Here is a 26,374-nt window from a genome sequence, read left to right as displayed (position 1 = left end):
TTCAGTTGGCTCGCGACAGAAGACTCTGAGTAATCAGGCAATTACAGCTGAAATCAGAATCAGCCACTTGAAGCCCTTTTTGTTTTTGCATTTCTGCTATGTTTGGAGTTGTTATGTCAGTTTAAAGATCTTGAATCATTTTCTAAGCCTCCGCATTCAAGTTGATTGAATACTGGATGCTATAAAAACATTACTTCAGCACAGATACACTTAGGACAACTCCCTTCTAATTTTCAGTAACTGCATTCAGGCACTCCAGTAATCTTTGGTGAAAAGCCATTGGATACAAACAAGTTGTAACGTTTATCCCATTTGGATGAGTGAAGGAAATTAATGTCTTCGTGTACGAAAGTGGCCTTTTCTCTGTGTAATATACCCAGGCCTTGCAGGGCTGTGTAAAGATTGCTTGTTTACCGTAGTTAGGACTCTCTTAATTCAGTGCCAAAGGGGGTGTTGGTCTTTCCCATCCGAGCTGTTGTGCTCAGGATCTTTCACTGCACCCTTTACATCCTTCCGAGTTTCACACGTGCCAAGTTCTCACAGTGTGATTCTTCTTGTAAGATAGAGGGCACAGAGGCGAGGTGGTGGAGGCGACATATCCTTGTTAATGTGCTTCACATATTACCAGAAAAGTTAAACATTTTCCAGAATGCCTGTTTATATAAATGAGAATCCTCAGGAGCGAGTATTAATGACTTCTGGTTGTTCCTTCTGTGGTCAGGCTGATGCAAAGCTTGCCATTTTAACAGCACTGTTGCAGCACTATCCATACCATTGGATGTCCCTATCTGCACACCATATTCTAATTACTGATGTGATTTCATCACAAGTACAGAATGGATTGCAGGATCTGGTGAACTCTGTATGAATGCTCATGTTGTCATCCACATACTGCAGACATAAAACCACTAGCTGCCTTTTGGAGAAATCCATTGTTTCATCATGCATAATTGTACAGCACTTTCCAGAAAATTTCTCAGAAGCATCCCTTATGAGTTATAGAGCCATAATTTCCATTATCTCATGTTGAGTAACTGGATTTGTGAATTTGTCTTGAGTCATTTTCAGCTACTTTGAAATATGAGGATCAGATTCCGTTTGCAAACAAGACAGCTAAGATTGATTTCAACTTTATTCTTTGCTAAAGGGTATATTTTCAGTTTCTTTAGTTTAGTGGTCTTGAAGTGCAAGCCTTTGTCAGGCAAGATAATATCTCCCACTTAGTGTTTTCATAAGGATCTTCCTGTTTTCTTTTTTCTTTAGAGAGCATTGAAAATTTAGCATTTCACCCACATGTTTGTGGTCTTTTGAACAGTATCAGCTGCTTTGCAGTGATCTCAGATGGATTTTAAGATTGCTTTTTCTCCCAGCTGGACAACATGGATGGCATAGCAGCTTCATCTGTGCAGTTAGTCAAAAGTGCAGTTCACAGTTCACCTTGCAAATCAGAGAACTATTAAAAATCTTCAAATTAGGGATCTGAGCACACAGTCACATAAAGGTGCTACATTTTTCTTGATGAGCTGTAGTTGGATTCTCGCTGCACACATCGGATAGAGCTTTAACCAGCAAAAGTTGAATCACATATTGCGGAAAGTTTGGTGGGGTCTTCTCTCTCTCTTCCCCCCCCCCCCCTTTTTTTCCCCAGCAATCAGCATAGGTGCATTTAATTTTGGCACCTTGAAGTTAGACCTTTAACTTCATTGGGTGTAGGGTTTCAAGCTGCAGAAAGTCACTAAAAAATCACGGTGTCACTGTTGGTCAGTGGGCCACTCCTTGTGCAAAGATAAGTCTTGAAACTTGGAAGAGGAGAAAGAGAAGTGGTCAGAGCAGAGGAAGTTGGCCAGTTTACTGTGGCTCCTGAGGCAGTTGGTATCCTTGGGAACACAGAAACACAAGCCATTTTTGAGAGAAGCAGGACAATAGTTTAGAAGAAATTGAAGAAATAGGTGAACTTCAACCAGGCTCAAATGGGAAGGCCATGTTGGATTATTCTTCCAACCAGGCAAAAAGAGGAAGCTACACATAGTTGTAGAAAAGGACCATCCATTCCCAAGGGTTTTTCATGGGCTCCTTGGCTCTGTGGGAGGAGCAGCAGCAGAGACCACTGAAGATCTACCCATCTGAACTAAAGAAAACAGCAAACTCCGTATCCAGGGGACTGATCTTGTACCTATAATTCACAAAAAAATGGTTTATCTGGTTTTCTACTCAAACTGTCTCTCCCCACTCCCCTTCCCCACTATTTCACTCAGAAACAAGTGTGTACATGGCAATCACAAGCCTCAAATGAAGCTTGTCAGACCTCTTGCAGCACTGCTCTCTCAAAGCAGGTCCCGAGTCCAGCTGTAAGAAAAATGCTTAGGCATCTAACATGCCTTTTCGTGGAATTTAGGAGCTGATGCTAGAAGGCTTTGTTGGCTGACTGCTCAAGTGTTCAGAGCTTGGAATTAGAGAAAAGCCAGGAAGAAATGTGCTTTTGGAGTGCTTTCAATGCACTTTGACTCTCTTGAGGTGCGTAGTATCAATAGTGCAAGCTGCAGAATTCTTGCTCAGAACTGACTGTTCTGTTGTAGAAACTTTTTCATGCCTTGAAATGTCACATGCTGATCCCAGATGTTAGAAATAATCAAAGCAATGTGACAACTAGAAAACTTAGTATCAAAAGGCAAAATCTGATCTGCATTTTAAGTGTCTTTTGAAAATGCAGATTCAGGGGGAAAAAAGTTTTTAAGAAATTGAGATATGTTTTCAAAGGTATAATCAAAAACAAGTAAAAGTATACAATTGTGAATAATTATAAGAGTAATGAGTTTTAGCTAATACATGTGTAATGATTTCCATAACACCCCTGATCCTACAGTGGCTGATCATATGGAGACATTGTTGAAGTTCAAAATAGACCCTACTGATTACAAAAAGTAATATGTTTTTCACAGGTGTACTTTATAGCATTATTTTCCAGCAGAAAATTTCAGCTGGGCATATTCTTTTTGCATTCCATCATTCTGTGATAAAGAGGCTTCAAATCTGTGTTTGTGTTACATCTATGTAACAGAGTGGTTTAGGCTCTTGTTTAAGAGGAGACTGTGAGGATGCTTGTTTGGAAGTCCTGTTCTTTTTTGCTTCAAGATGTACGTCTCAGGAATATATCTTTAAGAAAACTCTGGGGTCTGGGTTCAGAATTTTGTTTTTCTTGCTGTACTAAAGGCAAAGATAAGCCTTACCTAAAATTGTTCAGATGCTTTCAGGCTTCCAGAGAGTTGAGGTTATATCCCAGACTGAGTTGAGGCTGATTCAAACCTAATCCTCTTGTTAGTCCTCCACAACCCTGAGCGATTAGTAATGCTTTGCTAAAAGATAACGGCTTGGGATCGTGAAATTGTGGTTTAGAACTTAACGTTTCCTTGGTGTGAGAGTCAGTCCATGACTGTGTGCCTGTTCTGCCCATGGTACAGCACAGAATGAGGTGAGGTTTTGGAAACCCACAGCCTGATTTACAACCAACTCAGCCATTAAGTGCCACAGTATTTCCCCCGGATTTGCAAGGTGAACTCAAGGATGTCTCTGGCAGTAAACATGACTGCCACTCACAATTGCTTTTAATAATAATAATTCGAAATAAATTGTCAAGGGGGATTTTTCGTGATTTCTGTGTAACAAGGCACAAGACTTGTTTGGAGGCAATGCCTAGCTATGCAGTAAGAGATGATAGGCATGGATTTACGTGGGGAGGGGAGACAGTGGAAAGTCTGGCCCTTAGCAGCATGAGGTGATGTGGTTGTGTCTGTCCCACAGAGTCAGCTAGATCAGCCCTTCTAGATCAAAGTGAGAGCTCGACCTATTGAAGGGCAGAGAGGTTGTGAAGTACTCACCTTTGCTACTATTTAGGATCAGTTTAGAGAGACTTCTGTTGGGGAAGACTTGGATACATTTTATTCTGATTTGAGGCAGAGTTGTATAGATAACATCTCAGGGACCTTCTAATCTCTCTTCCACAAGACAGGTAAATTTACGTGGTGCACTCTGACATATAAACCCTCATATTGGATTAAAGTCCAGTATTCTCTGTCTTACTGAAGCTGGGAGCAAATGCTGAAGGAAGATCAGAAGGAGGCAAGCATGTAGTCAAACTTCCTGCCACTAATAGTGTGCAGGTTGGGGGCTTCTTGAATTAGTACTTAGGTTTTATAGACCTTGACCTGTCTTGCTATCACAGTTTTTTTCCTAGTCACTTTTTTGAGCACGTGCATTCACAGTATTCACAATATCCTCTGATGCTGTTTCATAACTTAATTGTATTTTAGTTAAGGTCCCCACTAAAAGCTGGCCCATTCTCATCATACAGAACCTGCCACGTGATGTTTGCCTTTGTCTCCTCCTCTGGGCTGCACTTACAGGAGTGTGAGTGGCGTGGTCCACAGTCCCTGTGCTGCTCAGTAGTATTTTACTGCTTGGGTTCCACAACATTTGAAGACATGTTAGGGAAGAAAATTTGTCATTTCTTGTCCTTAAGGAAACTTGTCACAGGATTGAACTCAGCTTGCTGGTATAAAACTCAAACTTGAGTTTTTACAGCATGACCTTTAGGGTAGAATGAGATAATTTTAAGAGGCCATCGTGCCCCAGGGAAGCCAAAATGGAATGGGAAATGGGGGGGAATCATTAAAAACATGAGTACTAAATTGTTTTTGCACTGTGTTAGGTTTAGATATTTGTCCTAACATCTGGTTTCTCTACCACTTTCATCTTAAATCTAAGCTGGATTTTCTTAGTAAACAAGCAGCAAATTCATCACTATGAGCTTTCCAAAAAGCTTTACAAGTTATTTTAAAGATCTTTTTGGATCTTTTGTTTTTATTGCACAATAAGCTTCCATTCATGACTAAAGATGCCTGCTTGACGTGTCAACAACCATTTTTCTTTCCTGCATTTCAGCCATATTCTGTGAAATTGGACCAAAAAATCTATTAAATTAGATACGCCAATAGGAATTGATTTTGAAATGGAGAAAGAATAAATTATTATTCCTCCTGATATTCATACAGCTGTGAATACATCTTGATTCAATTTGTACCAAGCAGTGGGAAAACACTTTTTGAACAGTTTGAAAGCATTTAATAGTCCTGTGATGCACAGTTGATTTACAGCTGAGCTGTACTGGATTTCAGTGCCATGTGTCTGAAAGTTTGAAGGTATGATATGGAAAATTATTACCTTCCCTGTTATTCTGAGTAATTGCTCTCTAATGGACTCTTCCAGCTTTGAGACTGTTTTATTGCTTAAGGTAACTGTTAGCTGATGCCAGTTAATACAGCTGTGATTATACACCAGCTCCTGGGAGGATATTGTCTGTTCCCTAGGTGACAGGAGCCCTCTGTGCTCTACCCCTCTTAGCTCTGCAATTGCTTTCTTAAAACAATTATAAAACAACTCAAAAAATCAAAACCAAAAGCCCTTTCCCTCTAGGAGTGGTAAGTTAGGAGAGCAGGAACAGTGGCCTTGCCAAAGTGGTTTGGACCACGGTCCATCTAGTTGAGAGTCCTGTCTCAGGCAGTGTTGACCCTGGATGCCTCAGAGGAGACACTGCAGCAGTGTGGTTATGGGGTGGTTTCATTCTACTGAAGTTTTGTTCACCATCCTCTTCTTATGCTACAAGGTGTTGGGAATTAATTATTCCCTGATCAGCTTTATACCATTCATAATGTAGCTTGGTCATCTGTTTGTCTCTGGTTTTGAGATAAAGTTCCAGATCTCTGTGGGATCTCTTAATCTGAAGTACATTCTCTGCCTTTGCTTATCTCTACCACCTGTGTCTGATATCCCCTCATTTGCACAGTGTCCCTTTTGGCTGGAGTGTTAACTGTAATCTTGATAAAAGGTAGCCACTGATATGTTAAACAGGTTTTTGCTATTCCCATTTGTTCCCTGCCCTCGTGTCCTCTTCCACTGAGTTTGTAGCATGGGGATGTGCCATCTGAGGTTTCTTGTATTTACCAATAAGATTGATTTTAGGCACTTGACAAAGGAATGGTTGGGGGAGGGGGGGTCACAGTTTTTTCCTGACTGGAAGTGGAGCCTGGTCATCAGCCACAGATGTTAGAAAATCGTGGGTGCAGCTCGTGGCATTGGCAAAGTACATGGGAAAATTGGGCCTTGGATGAACAAGTAGGCATCTGAATCGGTACTTCATTCAGTTAAGCATGCTTGTGTGTGCTTATTCCATTCATACCTCATCCAACCCTGTCCTTGTATTTTCTTTTGGTCTGAGTGAGGAACCTGATTGTTTCATGTTGAAACTACATGGGAAGAGAGGAAATATTTTAAATAATTGAGAAATAAGGTAGTTACAGCCAAGCTGTGAATTACTGAATATGGTATCAAGTGCTGAAAGAAAGTAGAATAGACTTCTAAAATCACACAAAAACGTCTGGAAGAGGAGCTTGATTCCTTTGTAAGGTGCTGAGCAGCTGTGAAGGGCAGGTGGCAGCAGAAATTAGTGGACATCAGTAACAAGATGTACTCTGAAAATACTGTCAGTATTGCTTGGAATTTAATGGTTTTGAGCTTGGCAAAAAAGAATTCAAAGTGGCTTAACAATTGCCTCTAAAGACTGGTGACCAATGATTTATCAGCAGAGAGTTCAGCTTTCTGAGTTTCAGCAGTTCTCCTCAAGCTGATGCAGAGATCTCCAGAGGCTTGGTGTGTATCTTACTATTTTTTCATTTGTAAGCTCTTCGTGATAGGACATATTCCATCCTTACCTGAACCACCCCAGCCTTTCTTTGTCATCCCCCATCAGGGATGGTGAGAAAAGAGGGAAAGTGGGCAGCTCTTTCCTCACTGTTTCAGAAGCAGCGCCTTTGGCAGTGGTGGTGGTGGTGAAGTCCCGTTCCTGTGGCAGCACAGATACTTTACTTCTCAGGCTTCTCCAGATCAGGCTTTTAGCCCCACTTTTTCCCTGTTGTGTTCTGGGACATTTTGCCCAGGTGGAAAGAGTGTAGGCATGTCTGAGGCTTTCTAAAATGCTCTTAGCTATTTTAGGTGTCCAGACACGCTCAGAGAAGTAGTAACAGGGCACGTGGTCAGTTTGTCACACTCTGGTCACATCAGACTTTCTTGCCTGTGAGTTTATGTTCACGTACTGTCCGGTGTGCAGGCACAGTGGGGATAATCACAGATGGCCTTTTTCTGAATAAAGGAAAGAGGAGCCAATAATTCTTCTACAGGGGTACATAACTGCCCAGGGACCTTTGTTGTGGGTTATTCGTGTTCCATGCAGAAGACTTTGTTTCCTGGATAAAATAGTCTGCAGCAAGGGAATTCAGTGGCCTTCCTGAGGGGAGATACAAATGGTGTGCAGGTTGGGCAGCAAAGAAATTTGACTGCAGGGAGGGAGCTGCATCATGCTACAGGACAAAAAAATACCCAGAAAATGATGTTTTGGAACAGGGTGATGCACATCTACAGACTGATGCTGAGAACAGAGAGGAGTTTAGGGGGAGGGCAGGGCTGTCACTGAATGATCCAAGCCATAGGAGACCTGTCTAGTTAACAGAGCAGTAAATCTGAGCTTTCCTGTGTATATTTATTTTCGCGTCACAATCTGTTTAAGAAAGAAAAGCACATTCTAATTGCACTCTAAACAAGGATTTCTCCTTCAGCGTTTTACAGCTGTTTCTCGTATGCAGTGCCAAGCTGATCTTGGTGAGATGTTCTAGCACAGCATGGACATGAGCCCAGTGGGAGGATGTTTCTTCTGCTGCGTTTTCATTCACTGTTTCAAGGGGCAGTTGAGAGACTGTTTTGCTCCTTCATAAAGGTTTATAATTCACAAAGCCCATTACCGTGTACAGAGCTGCACATCTGGCACAAAGCACTCTGGTGGCCCAAAGAATGTGCTCAGCGAGAAATAAGATGCTTTTGTAGTAAATGCTGCGGTCTGACTGGAATTAACTTCATTTAAGACGAAAGAGCAAAGATAGTAGATAAGATAATGGCTGCTGGAAAGGTGACACCGGCAGCTGAGTTGAGTTTCAGTACCTGTGACAACTCAGAGCAGCGCGAAATGCTCTGGGCTGTAACGCATCCAGTTATCAGATACAAGCAGAGCAGCAGCCTAATGATTTGATCCTGACAGTTCGGGTAGCGAGGACCGTGTGAGCAGCAGCAGCAGCAGCAGGGACGCTCGTTCCCTGTGGCAGAATTTAGTAAGAAAACCCCCTTTCGGTGCCTCCCCTGTCGGTCGCTGTGGGATGCGGGGCCAGCCCGGTGACCACGGCACGGCGCTGCACCACCCGCCTCTCCCCGGCTTGTCTGAAGCAGCCTCAGCAGTGAGAAATGACACTTAGAAACCGAAATGCGCCGAACTTACACTCTTTGCCTTCATTCACGCACTTAAGTGAAAGGCCAGCTTCTTGGAAAGCAGAATTCGTTCACGTGTAGATGCCTGTTGCAAAATGCGCCTTTGAAAACTGTAGCCTGTTATTTATTAATTTAAAGCAAACAAACCAGTGATTCTGGAGATAAAAATATTCCAGTTGAATAATCAAATGTACCATAAAGTCCCTCTGGACTAAGACATCTTACTAGTGGCATCTCAGCTAAATTTAGACTTTCAAATTAAAACCATTTCTGCTGAGAGGCCAAATGTGGGCATGTTCTTGAGTTAGTGGAAAGACAAAGATACTTCCCAAAGGTTGATTCAGCCACCTAAGATCTGAAAGTTTGGTGTGTCTCTCCTGACTCTTGAAAAAGGCTCTGATTCTCCCAAATTAGACAGAACGAGTGCAGGACTGAATTTAAGTGTAAAGTTTTGGGTAGGCTGTGGTGAATTGAGGTGCAGATTTTGATAAGCTTTCAAAAGAGGGTGGAGTCAACCTGGTACTTTTTGGCACAAAAGGTCAGATAAAGAGTTGTTAAAGGCTTGAAGAACCTCGATAAAGGCTGACAGTCACATTATTCAAAACTGCTTCAAAAATTATTTTACTCAAACAGTACGAATCCTGCTGACTTCTGGTGGACCTTACATTCCAGTTCCCTCTGTGATGCATTGCCCACAGCACACTACACAGTTCCTGTACTTGTGTTTTGTGAAATGTCCTCTTGATCAGTCTGCTACTGGGCCTAGGAGAGCCCTGCTGACTTGGTAAGAGTCTGTACAAGGCAAGCGAATGACAGCTCAGGGGATGGTACATCTTATCTTGGAAGTGGCATCATATGGAGATTCCCAAACTAGATGCAGTGCTGATTGTATTTCAGTTTTCAGATCATAACAGACTTACATCTCTGAAGTAAGTACTGCATGGAACATTAGGAGGAACAGGAATTCTTGTCAGAACAGTCTTAACAGGACATCCCCAATGGAGGCTTTGGTGTATACATTAATAGATAAATGAAAACAAAAATTACTCAATTATTTTAATGAGTTTTCATCTAAACCATGTCAGGGACATCATCCTCTGCCAGTTCCACTGGAGGATTTGTAGGAATCAGGCCCAGAGAAGACCCAGAGAACAAAATATACTTGAGTGGAGTCAGTCACAATCCCAGTTCATGAATGCAAAAAAGCATCCCCCATTTGCTAAACAAAATATTTTCCTGCTTTGCTTATTTTCAAGTTCCCATGCCAGTTATCTAATGTTACCTATTAAAATTTTAGATGTAAAAATGTCCTTTCATTTGCTCTCGTAGTATGAACTGTATTTTTTCTGTTTATTCAGTTAGAACAGAATCTGGCTGCTTTGTTGTTTAACAGTTAGTGTTCTCTCCTTCAGCCTAGTAAGTAGTCATTTAGCTTTAGTTAAATATTATCTTTTTTTTTCGCCTCTGAAAAAATGGAGAAGAAAGAAGTTCTTTTGACATTTTGACTCACACCCAAGGGCTTTGTAAAACTGGAATGTGCAATTAACATAAAACCAATTCTTCCTATCTGAAATTGTGGGGGAAAAGGCAGAACTGATTCTTGATGCCTCTCTTGTGCAACCCAGCATTCCTTCAGAGTAGAAAGATTCCAGTATTAGTGGAAAGCGTTTTTGTAAGACATCTCAGCCCGTGCCAGCACGGCATGTAATGCACACCAAGCAGGCTAACTCATGAAGAAAAACATGTTTACAGAAACTGAAATGACTTCTTTGTTGTTTACTCGTGAAAAGGAGAATGGCGTCAGGAGTACTTCGAGAGAGAATCTTGCTTTTGAATTGCGACTGAACCAGCACTGCAGTGTGACTGGGCAGGATTTCCATGACCTTGAGACCGTTCCAGGAGCTGCTGAGCAAATGCCCCATCAAAGAGTTGATCTGTGGCACAGAGAGAGGCATTGTCATCTAAACACACGGCTGTAAGGCTGGACTTAGCGCTGCCCAGTCACCCCGGGGAGAGTGACTCACTGCTGAGCAACAGCAAACCCTGCTCAGAACATCACCCACCTCGACGGCACTTCAGTCTCGCCTTCTCATGCTGATGGATCAAGCTCACCTGACTAGTTCAGTGCTTCAGTGACCTGGATTGAAATCATCAGCATTGTGTGAAGGTTTATATGCAGCTGTGCTGCTTGGGCTGTGCTGACCCTCTTATGGCACACTGTAGAAATCTTGCTCCCAGTTACAGGATTTTGGAATTCCTCTGGTTATTTTCTGTTCACTTTTACCTTGCTCCCCTCCAGGGATCTGTAATTGCTTCTAAACTTTTTTACCTCTGATAGATATGCATCATCAGTACTTGTTAAAGGTGGAGTTTCTTTTGTTTCTTTTGCTCTGTTTTGTTTTGTTTTCCCTAAAGAGTAATTTGTAATTCAAACACTGGAGTTGTCTTTTGGCTCCAGGCTTGAGATGGTGGAGATCCTGCCTACAGTGGGCACAGGCCCTGATCCCTCTCTGCTCACCTAGGTATGGAAGGTGTTTGAGTACTGCCTGTGCAGTCAATCAGAATTACACATTTGTATCTTTCTTTTTCCAGTAATAGCTGAGTGTTTGCCAGTGTTACCAAGATCTGTGGGTATGCTGACAGTACCTGGGCAGGAGGCAGCTCAAGACAAGAGAAGGGAAAAAAACTAACAAAATTAAAAATACTGCTTGTAGAGGAAGATTTACCTTCACCTGGTAGAATAGTTGCCCAACAGGGCTTCCAGCTAGTTGCTGCAGGAGAAGTTGTCACCATGGGCAGCGTTAGTGGAAAGTATTTGTGTTGTGACTGTCCAGCCAGCACAGCTCTGAGTGAGTAATTTGTGTGAAGAGCAAGGCCCAAGTGTGTACCTTTTTCTTTTTTTTTTTTTTTTCCTACAAAGAGTAGGGAATGGGGAGAGGGGTGATTCACTCATGAGTTAGACATCACTTACTGTGTGTTTCCCTTAAAGAGCTTACTCAGGCAGTTTTGCAAACACAACTCTTGTAGGGCTTGTCATATGATTTTTTGCTCCTCATCCTTTCATCTTCTTTCTGCTCCTGGGTGGCACTCCTTGTCGTTGCTCCTCTAGATTTTCTCCCATTGTAACAATAGCATTCTCTACTTTTTACAGGATCTTGTATTACAGCTCTTCTAGTTCATTTTAAACTTTACATTATCCTTGTGGCATGAAGTTATCACTGTTTGCAAGTGGGGAAACAGGCACTGAGTCCACAGACCTCTTGGCCCTCCTTGGTGTGCCTTATATACAAAGTTGTACGATAAAACATCTCCTAACTTCTGTCAGAGGAGAGTTATTTGGCTAAATGCTCTTTCTCCTGCCACTGTGGAGTTTCTCTGTGCTGCAGATTTACTAGTGATTTCTCCATATGGCCAAGGAGTGTATTTTGTGGAGAAACTTCTGTGTAGCTGAATAGATCCCCTTCATCAGGCTGTATTTTCCTACTTTCTGTCCTTAATTTCATCCCATGCATTTACCTGTGCTTCCCTTCTTAAACAACAAATAGCAGTGTGTTCTGCAAGATCATTGCTGTCTACTTGCCTTCCTCCTCCCAACCACCATTCTAGGATGCATCTCCCATTCTTTCTCCTTGAATTAATGAAACTTTGCTTTTCCAGACCAAATGTCAATTTTTTACTTTCCAGGCCTTTCCTCCCCTTACCTTTTCTCTGACTAGCTGGAGTGATCTCTTTCTTCTCTTGGTGTCTGCTCTGAAGGCAGCAGCTATTCTGGTGCTTTCTCTGCTTCAGCAGTGGAAGGTGAGTGACTGGACAAACATTGCCACATGGCTTGTCTTGTGCTGTCCTCAGCATGGCCAGGAGTCAGAGAGACTGGGACAAAGAAACAGCAGGGATAAGATAGCTGGGTTCATGGGGGAACGTGGGGATGACTCACACAGAATCAGAAGTGTGACACAAATTGGTGTTGCAGCAGTAGCAACTGCTTCATCCTCAAAAGCTGATGGCTCTGTGGGGAGCAGATTGCAAATGACTCAGTTGACTTTGCTGACTCCTGCACAAGTCTGAATGAAGCCCAGGCTGACCTCAGAGGTCTGCAGTGAGTTCATCCTATTGATGCACACAGCTGGGAGATGTCTGAATCCTGTCTCTGGGTGCAGTGCTGGCAGAGTTAAGATTGCTACCCTGTGCTCAGAGCTGAGTGGGAGAAGGCTCACTGTGAAATGGTGCTTCAGAGGAAGGCAAGGCACACACTCCACTCCTTTTTCTTTCCTCTCCTGCTCCCCATTTCACCACGTCTTTCTGTTTCATCAGTGTGTACAAAATCATTGAGTATCTGTCCTGTTTCTGGCACAAAGGAGCCTGGACTTCTGTGATTGCTGTTGGACACTGCTGCTAATGTGTTGCATCCCTAGTGTGGCTCTTTCCTTATTCCTCACCCTTTTACTGACGACATCACTGTGAAAAGTAGCATGAAATGGATGTTGGATCAAAACAGATAAAAAAATGAACAAATAGGGTGGTGTCGGGCCAGTTAGTGAGACTTAATATTTGGCAATACCATGGTTTGATGAAGTACTGAAGAACAGGCATGCAGTTAGTTTAGCGTGGTTGTAAGGAAAGTGCATCTTGTCCAAGAAATCTGACGTCAGATTTCCTTGAGGTTATGAGGTTAATGGATTGAGGTTTTCTTAAAAAAACCTCAAACAATCAAAAACCATAAACCCCCCAGCACACACTATGTGATATTCCTGAAACATTTGCTAAGGAGATAAAACACTGGCGCAGAGCAGCTGACAGTAGCAAGTAGAAAGTAGGTGGATCCAGTGGGTTTGCATACGGAGTGGTTAGTTAGTTAATCAGTGGTTAGTTAGACCTTTTAATACTTGAGGCTGGAGCTTTTAAACCATCGATGATAGAACTTTCTGCATGATGTGAAGGTGGATCCAGTGCCAAGTAATGCCAAGAGCAGAGCAGTGCAACAGGTACATTGTCAGTCACTCATCAGATTGGAACCCACTGAGAGAAAATGGTTGTAGCACAGCCTGGCACTGGGTGCCACAGCTGGTGGGGCAGACAGGCAGCATCTTCAGGAGGAGGGAGGGACACCTTGTCCTGGAAAGCCTGAACTCTCTAGGTGGCTTTGCCGATGTGGGGAGCAGTGGCATTACATGCAGTGAGATGTTGCAGATGTTATGCTCCTCCCAGTAGAAAATTTCAGGTTGGAGAAAGTGGATTGAAAAGGAAGAAACCTCCTGGACCTGAGTGCTTTGCGTTCTAGCTTATCAGAAAAGTGACTCCATGACAATAAAACTACATTAAAGGATTCTTAATGCAGCAGAGAAAAGCACCCCCCTAGGAAAAACTGGGGGCTGGAAACTGAGATCGGACAAATAAAATGAAAAAAGTAATAAATTCTTAATAAAAGATGTAAAGAATCCCTGGAACCAAGTGAAGGCTCTTGGCCTCCTGAAATCGAAGACTGGATGCTTTTTTGGCAGTTGTGTTCAGCTAAGCGTGAGTTTACAGGATCAGAGGTAACAGAGAAATTCAAGGTCAGGCAGTGGGATTCAGCAGGTCCAGCAGTCTTTTAAAAAACAAAAGTCTTGAAAAATTGTATCACCTAAAGCACAGGGTCAGGCACAGAGCCAGTTTTCTCTCGTGGATGGTAAAGGCAGATGTTAATCATATCACATTCCTGCTAACCTCTACCAGATTTTCTTTGTCATCCTTAAAAGGGTCTGATTTAGCTCAGTGGGAGGGTTTTCATTGGCTTCACTGAAAATGGGTGAGTCAAAATAGCATTACTTTTACTCCCAGATAGTGCTCTGGTTCGATAGTGTTCACTTCAGATATCAAGTGTGAGGGGTTCACTAATATGCTCTTATACAGGCAGCCCTTTTGCAGGATCTATCAAATCACTGGAATGTAGTTATTTGACTCATTATCTTTGAAAGAGCTAATATAGAAATTACAATTTGAATATTGCATTTTCCACTGCCATTTGGTAACAATTGCGATAAATTTGATGTGTCCCTACCCATCCAAATTCACTGAAAGATCAGAATCAGAGTTGTTTATATTTGCATGATTCAGTTGTAATTGCTTTCGTGTCTTTGCTGCTCTTTCCATGGAGTTCTCCTTGGACTTTTGAGTTTGAAGAATTATTTTCAAAAGCGGAGTGCAGGGAGAAGGGGGGGATAGAGGCAGAGAGAGAGAAAGTTTCTCTGCAAGGCAGATTGTTTTCCAGGCTCTCACAGCTATATTAAAAAGTACCTGGAGACAAGTTAAAAAAGAGGTATTCCTGGTCCCAGCACAGAACTCACTCTTGGTCATAAAACCAGCGTAGCTGGTGGTGCCTAACAACGACTTGGGCAGCTCTTGCTCGAGCATTTCACCAGGTTATTGTGGAACAGATTATCAGGGCTGTCTCCTTATGCCAGTTCCTGATCAGTGTCCAAACTGCTGCTTTTACTGCCTGTGTCCAGTGACTGTGAGAAGAGATGGTATTTAATTTGAGAACAGGTTGTGTTTGTTTTGTGTGCTGTTAGACAAGTAGTCTCTGCGGGCCTCAGCAAGAATCTCTGTCTTCCGTTGGATGCACATGCAAAATTCCCAAGAAAGCTGATGGATACACAGTGGAAGGGGCCAGGGAGAGCTTTGTGGGTCGGAGCAGTGGGCAGAGGGGCTGCCAAGTTTCTGTCTGTTGCTGTGTGCACAACACACTCTGCAGCCAGGACACAGACAGAGCTGCCACGAGGGTTGTCGGGAAGTCTCAGCTGCCCTATCGTGTCTGAGCAGGAGGCATGTCCTGGGAATTGAGGGGAAGGAGCTGTGCTCCTCTGGGTGGGGAGAAGATAGCAGGAGTAGGGGCAGTGAGAGGAGTGGTGCCTCATGGGGCAGTACACCTGAGCCTCACAGCCTGCTGCTGCCTTGGAAAGGATCTGGTGTGCTGTGCTGGTGGCTGGAGTGCTCTGTGAGAGGGGATGCAGTGGAGTGCCTGCATGGCTTCTTACAGCTCTGGGAGAGAGGGAGTCATTTACTGTTGGTTTCTCTTTGTACTCCTCTTCCTCCACATTCACCCCAAACTTGGAGTTTGTCTGCCTCAGTACTCTGAACTGAGAGGTGCCAGCAGGCTGATGGAAATGAAGGGGGTTAGGCATGAGAATAGAGAAGGAAGAGAGAGAGAAGCTATGACTGAAGAGAATACCAGGAAAGTTGTTTTGGACTCCATGGGCTCAGGGAAGGACAACAGGTCTGGATGGATCATTTCGGGTGAATGATTGCATTAGTCACTTAGCCTTCTATGTGTGTCTGAACTATCTGGGACTAGAATTTATCCAGAATTTCCCATGCATCCTGTGCAATCATATTTTAGTGTACAGGATCTACTCTCCACACCCTCACTTCATCAAGGTCTTCCCATATTTCCTGGTCTTGGAAAGCTGCTTGATAACATTTCTATTTCTTGTTGGCTATCCAGAGTGCCCACAACTGGAGTCAACTAGTTCACTTCAGTATTGCCACAAACCATAATAATCCTGAAAATTTGCTAGAACTAAACAAAACCAAGTGGTAGCAGAAATGTAGTGTTGTGTGAACGTTACTCTTCAGAATTCTGTTGTCACCTGCATCTGAGGCAAAGCGAAAGGGAAGAAGGCGGCTGTGATGCAGGTGTTGGGATTTGTCTGATATCAGACTCTGCCTTCCTGTCCTTGGGTTGTCACTTGAGTTTTACAGCAGACACACAGAGAGAAGTATAAATTCCTGCTGTTTGGTGAATCAGGATTTAGCGTAGTCCAGCCACCAACATATGGTTGGTCCCTTTGGCATTGACACTGCATCTTCCCCCTCATCTGTGTTTGAAGCATCTCTGTAGTTTGTCCAGGCTCCATCTGCATGGTGCATTAGGTACCTTTTTTTTTTTTTTTCTGAAGGACACAAAAAGGTCAAGTTAACTGTTAAATCACAGAAAAGACTGACAACTTGTGTAGTTGAAAAAATTAAATTATAATGGTACAAATAGTATTTTTCAAATGTAGTTTTTTGATGAAATGACAAAAATTTCAGCTCAGACCTGGTAATTATGTGAAACAAATCAGTGCACAGTGGGATCCAGTGCAAAATTAAACGAGCTACAGTCTTACGGACAACCTAGAAATGCATTCCTCAATGTCAGAGCCATCCACTGGTTCCTCCAACCTATTTTTCAACCACATAAGATTTAATTGTTGCAAATGGAATACTTGTTCTACAGAAGTCCAATAAATCTGCAGTCTGTCTTCCCAGTAATCAATCACAGATTGTGAATTGCATGAGGAAAAATCTATAAGATATGTTCTTCATGTCTAGTACGTTGGGTTATTTTCATGTCTTGTGGTTTGAATTTGGCCACTGTCATTTTAGAGGAATTTCCTGCCATCTGCGTTCAATTGAATTTTCTCACAGATTTGGGCTTGCTTGTAAATACTGGGATCTGGCAAAAGGAGTATCTTTGTTCTTCAGGGGCATATTCAAAAACCGTTAACATGGTGTTGGCAATGTGCTGGGTTAGGGAAGATCCACGAGATAAAAAAGGTATAAATTCCTCCCTCCCCCTAACAGCTGATGATTTATCTGGGTAGGGAAAAGAGCAGTGAGTGCATACGTTTGTGGCAGAGTTTTATCCTGAGCTATCGGGGTATTTAATATTTTGCTCGTTATTAGGGTGTTGGTCTCACTGTCTGCTTGTGACCACGTACGCAGGCCGAGTAGCCGAAATATTACAGCAAATTCCTGGGGTGTTTCATTGCACATGTCCCAAACAGATTGGGAGTCATTTTACCACCAGCTCTAATTCGTGTTTTGGCTGCTGGTTTTGCATTGTGAGTTAATACCCAAACAGTGACATTAGTGTATGTAGATTCTTAGAAATCACATGTACCTCGGGGCAAAGGGGCTGCTCCATCCTCACTTTAACATATCAGCTGCAGTGCTACAACATTCAAGGTAATCTCATCGTCCTAGCTGAAAGCTGGAGAGAGAGCCTTCTGCATTCCTTCTGAGAAGAGTGTGTATAATCAAATAAAAAAAAAATCCAAGCATTGAGGATCAAGTTTAAACCAACAGAATCAAAACAATTCAGAGTGGAGTTTATTGCCGTCTTGAGCTCAACCTCACAACGAGAAATAACAGATAAAATGGATTTACGTGTGTACTCAACTGTGTTACTCACTAGACATGGAAGAGATGTCCCAACTCAGAAGGAACCTGCTTCAATTTATCTCATTTTGCATATTTCATTTTGTCAGACTTCGCGTTCTTAGGGCATAAATCAAGGGCAGTTCCAGCCTTGCTGTGAAATGTAGGCCTGTGGAAATGATGGCAAGGGCTTCTAGATTTATCATGTCTCTGGTTGCTTAACAGTTTATTCCATTTGTAGATGAAAAGTTGTGTTTTCTGATTGCCAGTTTCTCAAACTAACTTTGGTCTTCAAGAGCGGGTTATTTCATCCTGTATGTCACTGGGCCAAGATTAGATCTTCCCCAGTTCCTTTAAACTCAAGTTGTGCATTTAAATATGTGCAACTGCCTGGAGTTCAGGACAGTGATCTGTTGGTAATGCAGCAGAGGGAATCCTACTTTTGCTCCCTTAGTTTTGCAGCAAGGGGAGAAACAAGTGTTTTGGCCAGGGATGCCCTTGGAATGTCTCGGTGTTGTTCAGCCTTTGATTTCTGCAGCAAAGATTTTCCAAATTCTGTCAGCTCCTGAAAGCAGTCCCATCTAAGATGTTAAACAACAGCTCAGCCCAGGGAGTAGAGGATGTCATTTTCGCATAATTTATCTTTTAGAAGAACTGCAGCGTGAGAATCAAGGTGTTATTTTCAGTATTGCATTTTCCATGGTCTGGAAATAGTCAGGCCTTGACTTGCTCCTTGCAGTTGCTGTGGACTTTAAAACTCACAGGCTTTGTTCCTGCAGCCTCTGCTCTGCCCAGGGATGGTGAGATCCAGCAGGAACAAAGCAATTTCATCTTATTGGCACGAGCAGCTGCACTTGCATTTACATCTCTGGGTGCTTTTGGGACGGGCAGCTTGATGAGCAAGGAATGGTGGTCACCACAGTTACACGGGAAAATTGCTGCCTCACGTGAATCCTGGGGAATATTTGCACTCCTGCTGGGGGCAGGCTGACAGTGTGAGTAAATGGGCATAATTCAGCTGAAGCAGACCAGTCTTGTGTGGTTCTGCCATGTTCCTTTTGGGATGCTAGTGTGTCTCCCTGGCATGGACCTGTTCATTGTCTGGGAGGAACACGGAATATTTCCCCAAGGCTCACCTATATCTTAGTTTATCTTTTGAAAGATTTCAGATCTTAATTATATTTTTGAGTCTTTATCCAGTTCTTGCTGGGCATATTTTTCTTTCCTCATTCCCTGTTAACCTTATTTTTTTATATTAGTCTTCCTATCATAACGTTGGTATAGATATTTGTCATTTTGGAGGCTATTTCCAATGATGTAACTGTATTTTAATTAATTTATAATACATTGGGCAGCAGTATTCTGCCTTGACTAAGAAACTGAGGTCATTACTTTATATAAATAAATAGATGTTTATTCACTACTTCTATTTTTAATATGGGATTACTGTATTAGCAAAGATTACCTATTTGGTCTTGACAGCAAAGCCTGTGATAAACATCTGGAAACACACCTTCCAGCTGTAAGGCATGACTCTGAGAAAGAGAGGCTCCTTTATTTAAGTAAAGTTTCCAAGATTCTCTGGATCACCAGTTTAATTTGCTTGTTTACCAAACAAAGGGTTGCATTTTACACAAGCCAAATGAGCCTGGCACTGCAAATAAAAAACAGATTACATTAGTTGCCATTAGTCACTCAAACTTAAAGGGCAGCTCCTCCCTGAAAAGCAGCTCTAAAAACGGCATTGAAGGTTTCTATGGGCTTTGTCCCTTACTATTTCCAAAGCATAAGCATTAAAGCAATACTTTTATTATCATATGTCAGTCTTGCACAAATTAATCTTGTTGACTGACCCTACTAATAAAGCGTTTCACATTTGACAAGCATGTCTTCTATTCACTTACACAATCCTCTCTGTGCAGGTTTTGTCCCTGATTATGCTGAGGCAAATCTGGGTTCTCATATAGTCAGGAAGAACTGGAACCTTTATTTTTTAGGGAATTTTAAAATTTGAGTGGATAAATGATGGATGGGACAAATCTTCAGCATTTTGTTCCAGTGATTAGATCACATCACGTCCTGAATAAATCCTGTTGTTTGTTCAATGTCCCTCTACTTTGGGTACAATATTTCTCGCTTTGTCTTCAGGAAAGTTGATAATTTGCTTTGTCCCTGATCATTTCTCTTTATCAGTAGTCCTGCTATCCTTGTGTTCCCTCTTCACACATTAGGTTATTTTCTTGTCTCAAACAACTGTGTCCCTTTCTTCTCCTGGATTTTCCAAACACACCAGGCCCTTACTGACTTCATCTGCACAATGCTCTTCATCCAAGGCTCTACTGGAGACCAATAAAACCTATAGGGAAATAGCTGACAGAGCCAATTGTTATTGTTATTTCCTAAGACAACATGCTTGCATTTTCTCTTTCTTTCTCTGAATAGCTAAATGATCTTAACAATAGTTCTCTTGTTCTGTCTCCTTTATTTGGTCCTCCCTGCCATTTTGTGTCATGAAGTTAAACTACTGATATGTCTTGTACACTGAAGGGCATCTGTCAGGCTTTCCACGTGTGGTTATTGCAGTAAAAAAGAACATTGCTTTAAGACTCTATGATTTTGATAAGAACAGGATGCTTATCCTATGGATAGTGAAAGATTGCTGATGGTCTTAATGATCCAGTGTGGCTTCCAAATGCCCGGGTTTTGTTGTAGTTTCGGTAAGTAAATTATTGTTGCTGGGAAGCTGCCCTGACTGAATGTGCTAATTCGATTTCATTTGGATCCTGAACTGTATCTCATTAAGAACATGGACAATCTCTGCTGAGGTGTTATGTGAGTGTGCATATATATGATTCGTGAAGATTCTCCAGGCAGAAGTTTCTGATGTCAAGGGCAAGGTGCCCCAGCAACATGGAGCAAAATAACCTGGAGCCTTGCCTTTATCTCCCACTGTAAACCTTGGAATTGCAGATGTTGATGTCCCCTTGAAATATTTGAGAACTACCTGAATACAGTTTTGCAGTTACCCAAATTTGCATTTGCTCAAGCCAATTGGATATATATCTTGCTTCTTTTAATGTGACTGTAGGGAAGTTGCTGTGTTGTCATTAAAATATTCAAGTGGCTTAGTAGACTGAGCTTCAGAATAAGTTGTCGGAGATTGCTGTGCTAAAACCTCTTGTAGATAAAACCAAGAGTAAAAACTAGCATTCCTGTTAGAGGTTTGCACAGATCTTCACCAGAGGGTTCTGTTAAAGGTGGCATAAATCTGTGTGCTTGAACTTCTTTTGCCCACGGATGGCACTGACCATTGGAAAGTACTTCTGCATTGCACTTACCTATCATGCCTTTTACAGAGGCCAAATGCTTAAGTGCAAGCAGATGAGTAATTTAAACCATTGTGGACTACACACAATCCAGAGAATAAACAGATAATTAGATGGTATAAATCAGCAATAAAGCTGTAGAAGAAAAGCATGCCAGCTAAAAGATTTGATACATTATCCTTATAGTTTTCAAAGACATGCACATTTCATCCTCATACAATCATCTTATAATTTAAGTCAGAATGTGTCTCTGAAGTCAGTATGCAGCCCTGAGAGATAGAGGAGGCATGGGAAGCACCATTGCAGAGAGTGAAAAGCTCCACAGTAGGGTATCTGTGAGTGATGCAGAGATCTCTGACTCCAGCCATGTTATTATTATTTTTATGATGTGTGACTTGTGCTGTGACAGATTAGAAATATGTTTTTGGAAGCTCAGAGAGGCATAGATACATAAAGTTCTATGAAAGTGTTTAAAAACGAGTGACATTTTCTAATTATGTGCATTAATTTCTTCTAATTTTTTGGCTATTGCTTCATTTTGTGGTTCTTGATAAACAATTGGTTTTATTTAAACTGAAGCTCTGTTCCCCTGAAACCCTCAACTTCCTTGTGAGTTGGATACACAACCCATCATTTGTGGCCTCACACAGTCACTATGGGGATGTTCAGGAATAATGTTATCACACATCTTGCTTGGTGTTAAGTAGGAGACTAATGAAGCAGTTGAAGATAAAAAGAGAGAGCCTGTATTCACAGAAGAAAATTATAACTTCAAGCCAGCACCTTTGCTCATGTAAAGCTGGGAACCTGGGAGGAAGCTGAAATGCTGAGTTAGGTTTGTGTCTAAGCTCACAACAGGCTGCAGAAAGTGTGGGGCTGTCAGGTCATTCTCAGCACGAAAGCTGAGTGGCCCTGAAACCAGCGAAGGGAGCTGAAGTCAAGGCAAACACCCAGCACAGACAAGCTCTCAGAAGTCATACTTTGGCCAAAAGTCTGCTCTGGACTAATCCCCCAAGTGACACTGATATTACCAAGAGACAAGAGGGCTGTGGCTGTTCCTCTTCAGCTATTAGTATTAAACCAGCATGACTATGGGAGAGATCAAATTGCATCTGCTGGGAGAGAATCCTCTGGCTTAGACTCCCTTTGTGCCTGCTGGAAGAGACAGTGTAGGGCTGCAATATTTGGGTGGGGAATGTTACTGTAATGTCTTGACTTGCAGGCTCTTCCCATGTAGAGCTCCTTGGAAATGATGTGGTTAACAGTGTATTTGTTTAAGAGGTGGGGGGGAGGGAAATTAGTATCAGATAAAAATATATATGTGTGTGTGTATATATAAATTCCCAAAGCATTCACAGCCAGCCACTTAATAGTTTTCATTGAATTAATTTTAAAATGTGAACCTTGTTTCCTTTATTTAATAGAACAAAACGACTTCCATATTCTTGCCTGTTATTAGCAGGGTTTATATAGCATTCTGCAAACAAAGTAAGCATTAAAGTCCCTTTTACCCATCTGTGGAATGAATAATTTTGTGCAAAGTATTTATTATAAGCACACGATACACTTAAACTTTTTACTGTAGTGGTGACAGATCCAGCACAGAACTGGATTGTTAAGTAGCAAGCACACCACGCTCCTATACTGTATAAAAATTTACTGACCTTTCTAAAGGCTTATGGGTTCAAAGGAAAATGTTAGCTCACTTGACTAACTTTCGGGTGCTACTTAAAACGATTCTGCATGTTGGAACGAGTGTGTAAGAGGCTGTGATGAGTTTCAGTTAGAATTGCACAACTTCATGAAGGTGAACGGAAAGGTTTTGGGTCGGGCACATGGACAGTGGCCACCTCTGTACTCCCTGGGAAGCTGCACTGGACAGAAGCTGGGTACCACTGGGGTAGGTACTAAAACATCCTTGGGAATCACCTCAAAAAAACTTCCAAGATTTCCCTGGTATTGGACAGAAGCTGGGACTAACCCAGAGGTGACGTGTCACAAGTACCTCTCACTAACGTAGTTGCTTTTCAGAGGATTTACAGGACGTTGCTGTAATGTGCTAATGCACACAGACAACAGTCCTATTTGCGGTAAGCTGAAGTGGTCCCTTGCCTTCTGTGAGCTGCACTTTCTTTTACATTCCAGTTAATTGGTCCCAGAGTTGCACTCTTCCCCCCCTGGAATTCAGTATGTGCTTAACATTCAGCTGTCTTGTCAGAACCCAGAGTTTGGGCTCCCCAAAACTTCCTTCACACGAGTCTATTTGCAGAGAGCCAAGTTCATGGGGGGTCATGAGGAGATGAGGATGTGAGGATTTGCCACGGTCAGAGAAGCAGACACCAGACTGGAGGGAGCCTGAGTGGGCATGGCACACAGGCCAAGGGCTCTTGGAGGTGGCATCAGTCACACCACCACAGATTTCCATGTAACCTTGGTTATGCTCACCTCTGGATTTGGCCTGAGGGCTCTTGGACATGGCAGCAGGGACAGCTGGTTTAGTTTGCCTCTCATGGTACTGTATTACTGATGGAGGGAAAAAAGAGCCAAGTTTTAGTTAAAGGTATTTGAAAATATATTTCCAATGTTTTCTGGCAGTTAAAGCACCAGACTCCTTTCTTTCTCCTTTTCAATCTGCTGCCCTCACCATTTGGAATGAGCTGCCTGCTATGCCTTTACATCCAGTTGCAGGGTCAGTCCTGTTTCCAGAAAAACCTCTCCCTCATTTATTTGAACTTCCCAGGGATGAGCGTTCAGGGACAGCATCTCAGCTGTCCTTTCTCCACCTGTCTGGTCCCTTTTCCAAGTGCTGTTTTCTGTTTGGTTGTTTGAATCATATCTGCAGTCAATGGTAGGGAATTTATGCCACAAACCAATCATGCATCACATCCTTTATTGTCTTGGTAGGGCTGATGCAGTTCAGCATCATTTCTGACCTCTGAAGTGAGACTGTTTGTCACTGATGTTTCATCTCTGAGGGAAATGTCTCCAGCTTCTGTGATGATATCTTCTGTTTTATAATAGGAAACTACTTCTGCTTTTGCTGTGGTTGAGTGTCTGTTGTGTAGAATGGCACTTGAAGTGTGCTTAGGGATGAAGACCGTGTGCACTTTTCCAACTGTAGCACCATCTTTAAGGTGGTGATGATGGGCTGGTCCTGCAGCTGTTCTGGACAGAAACCTTCTGGACACACAGTTTGTGGAGCAAATCTCAGAATAAATATTAAATTCCTTTTTGCATCTTTGAAATACAGCTGAAGATCAGAGTGGGGATATGCATGTATGGTAGAAGAAAGATGTTGTCCTTTATGTGCAACTGTATTTTCTGATAGGTTGGTTTTTCCCCTCCGATTTGTGGTTGTGAAAAAAACATCCCCTGATCTCTTTCTCACTTGTTCAGCAGGAATGGTGCATTCTCTTTCAAGCTTTGCTTCATGTACATTCCTTTGCCATCACTGTGTTTATAATGCTGCTTTCAGGAGAGACTTGCTCTTGTCCTTGCCCAAATCCCAGTGGGACCTGTAAGAAAGGCACAAAACCAGAGGAGCTCTGAGTTCCTTATTCCCTTTCTGGTCAGAAAGGTAAAGAAGAAGACGCTCCTGAACACAGGTCTATGAATTAGTTTTCTATTGCTCCCAATGCCTTGAGCCTGCATAGGTGCTGCTTGAACAAGTGCAGCAGAGGGCAGCTACTTCCCCAGCATGTCGCAGTTGTCTCATCCTTGAAATCTCGTGCTCAGTCTTGGGGAAAGGTTGGAAGTAACAGCTCTTTTGCTGTGCCGTTTCCAAGGTGTCCTCAGAGTTACACCCCACAAGGTTAGAGGCGTGTATAAGTATAGGGAGGGAGGGACAGTTGGAATGTTTCATGTTATTGTGAGTTCAGGAAAATGCCTCTGGTGTGTAGTTGGAATGTATTGTTGTAACCAAGAACAATAAACATAATAACTGAGAATACATAGAAGTATTTCATGATGTTAAGAAGTGACAAAAAATTTTTGTTCTGTAAAAGCCCATTTCTTTCTGTTGGTTAATGATCTAAACCCTGTTTATTTCCAACCAGGCAATTTGCACATCTGTTCTGATGTTACTGTCCAGGTTTGTTTGCCATTGTTCTTTGATGGGAACACCTAAATTATTTACAGTTCACAGCAAGACCTATTTAGTTGGGTCAGTTGTTTTCCTCAAGCATGTAAGACATTCATGGCTTTGTTTGATATGCAGATGGGAGGAATCTGGTGAAATACCGTATTAATGGAGAAGGTGATTTTTACTTCTGTTGAGTCTTGCACCTGATCCAACATTAACTAGAGTTTAAATTTATAATGCTCATGTCAAGGAGAAACTTGAAATAAATCATGTTTTATAGTCTCGATAATGTGGTGTCTGTTCCAGCTGATACTTTATTTCTTCAGTTCTCTGATTCTTTCCATATGAAGGCAGCAAATACTTCCATCAGGTTGATATGGCTGTTGCTTTCCTTAGAAGTTGGATACCTGCAAAATGGCTTGAACAACTGCTCTTGAACAACATCTCTAAAATTTGCATAAATGAATCAACTGTGTGCTTTGGCTTTTGTGATGTTCAGTGTCTTTTTATTATCTGATGATTAAACGTAATGCAATTTACTAATGAAGAGATGTATTTTGAAGAGCAAAGGTCAGGACCAGATTTGAAGACTTCCATTGCCTGAAATGTCTAAAGTAATTTTAATCAGGGAATTTACTTGCCATCATCAAAGTACTTTTCCTTTCATGATTCGAAAAAGTCTTGCTGCTGATGTTTATAATTATGGAACACCACCATCAAACCCTTCACTCATCAAACTTCATTAGAATGATTTATTTGACATGCAGTAATACTTGTAATGCAGAACAGAAACAGAGCTATTGATTTACCAGCAAATTCATTAAAATTGTGTAAGTATTATTGCCAATAGATACACAAGGAACATAAATTATTTTATTTTGGTTTTTGAGTTACAGAGGGTCTGTCTAGGAGTTCCATATAAAGCAGTACAGAACACTGATATTTCTGTGCATTAGCAGACACTGCTGGAATGGCTTTTCATATTTAGAGATGTCATATTGCTGCATTTTGCTTGAGAAAGTATTTTGGTTGGTGCAGTCCTGTTTTGCCAGGAGACATATTTTATGACCTGTAATGAAGTCAAGAGTATGGTGAGTGACAGATCAAGACTGTTCTATAGATACTGAATAGATTACCTAATGGGAAGGGAAAATGGTTTGCATTTCTCTGCATCACAGGTTTCAGGTTCATCCAGACGCTACCACATGTTTGGAATATTTTACTGTTGTAAAGAACCCTTTAAACTTGTTTTTATTTATACTAAAATGATCCCAGAAGTGCAGGGCAGGACGTGCTTGTGTTGTATCTCCAGAGTGGTGTTTGTTTTGCATCTCTTAGATTGCATAGTGTGTTCTACAGGACCTACTCCGGTAGAGCTGCAGTACTGATCGGCGTCTGCCAGAAATCAGTCCTGACTTTCATATTG

The 26,374-nt window shown here is 42.0% G+C and overlaps 1 protein-coding gene across 2 annotated transcripts in view; it reads left to right on the top strand.

The window, feature by feature from the left end:
- GLIS1 (GLIS family zinc finger 1) overlaps positions 1–26,374 on the top strand; it is a 180,375-nt gene that overhangs the window by 32,310 nt on the left and 121,691 nt on the right. The window lies entirely within an intron of this gene.

Source organism: Myiozetetes cayanensis, unplaced genomic scaffold (assembly GCF_022539395.1).
Source record: "Myiozetetes cayanensis isolate MyiCay16 unplaced genomic scaffold, myiCay2020 scf12, whole genome shotgun sequence".
Lineage (NCBI taxonomy): Eukaryota > Metazoa > Chordata > Aves > Passeriformes > Tyrannidae > Myiozetetes > Myiozetetes cayanensis.
Note: the sequence above shows the minus strand (reverse complement) of the source record. Positions and strands in the feature narration are given on the sequence as shown.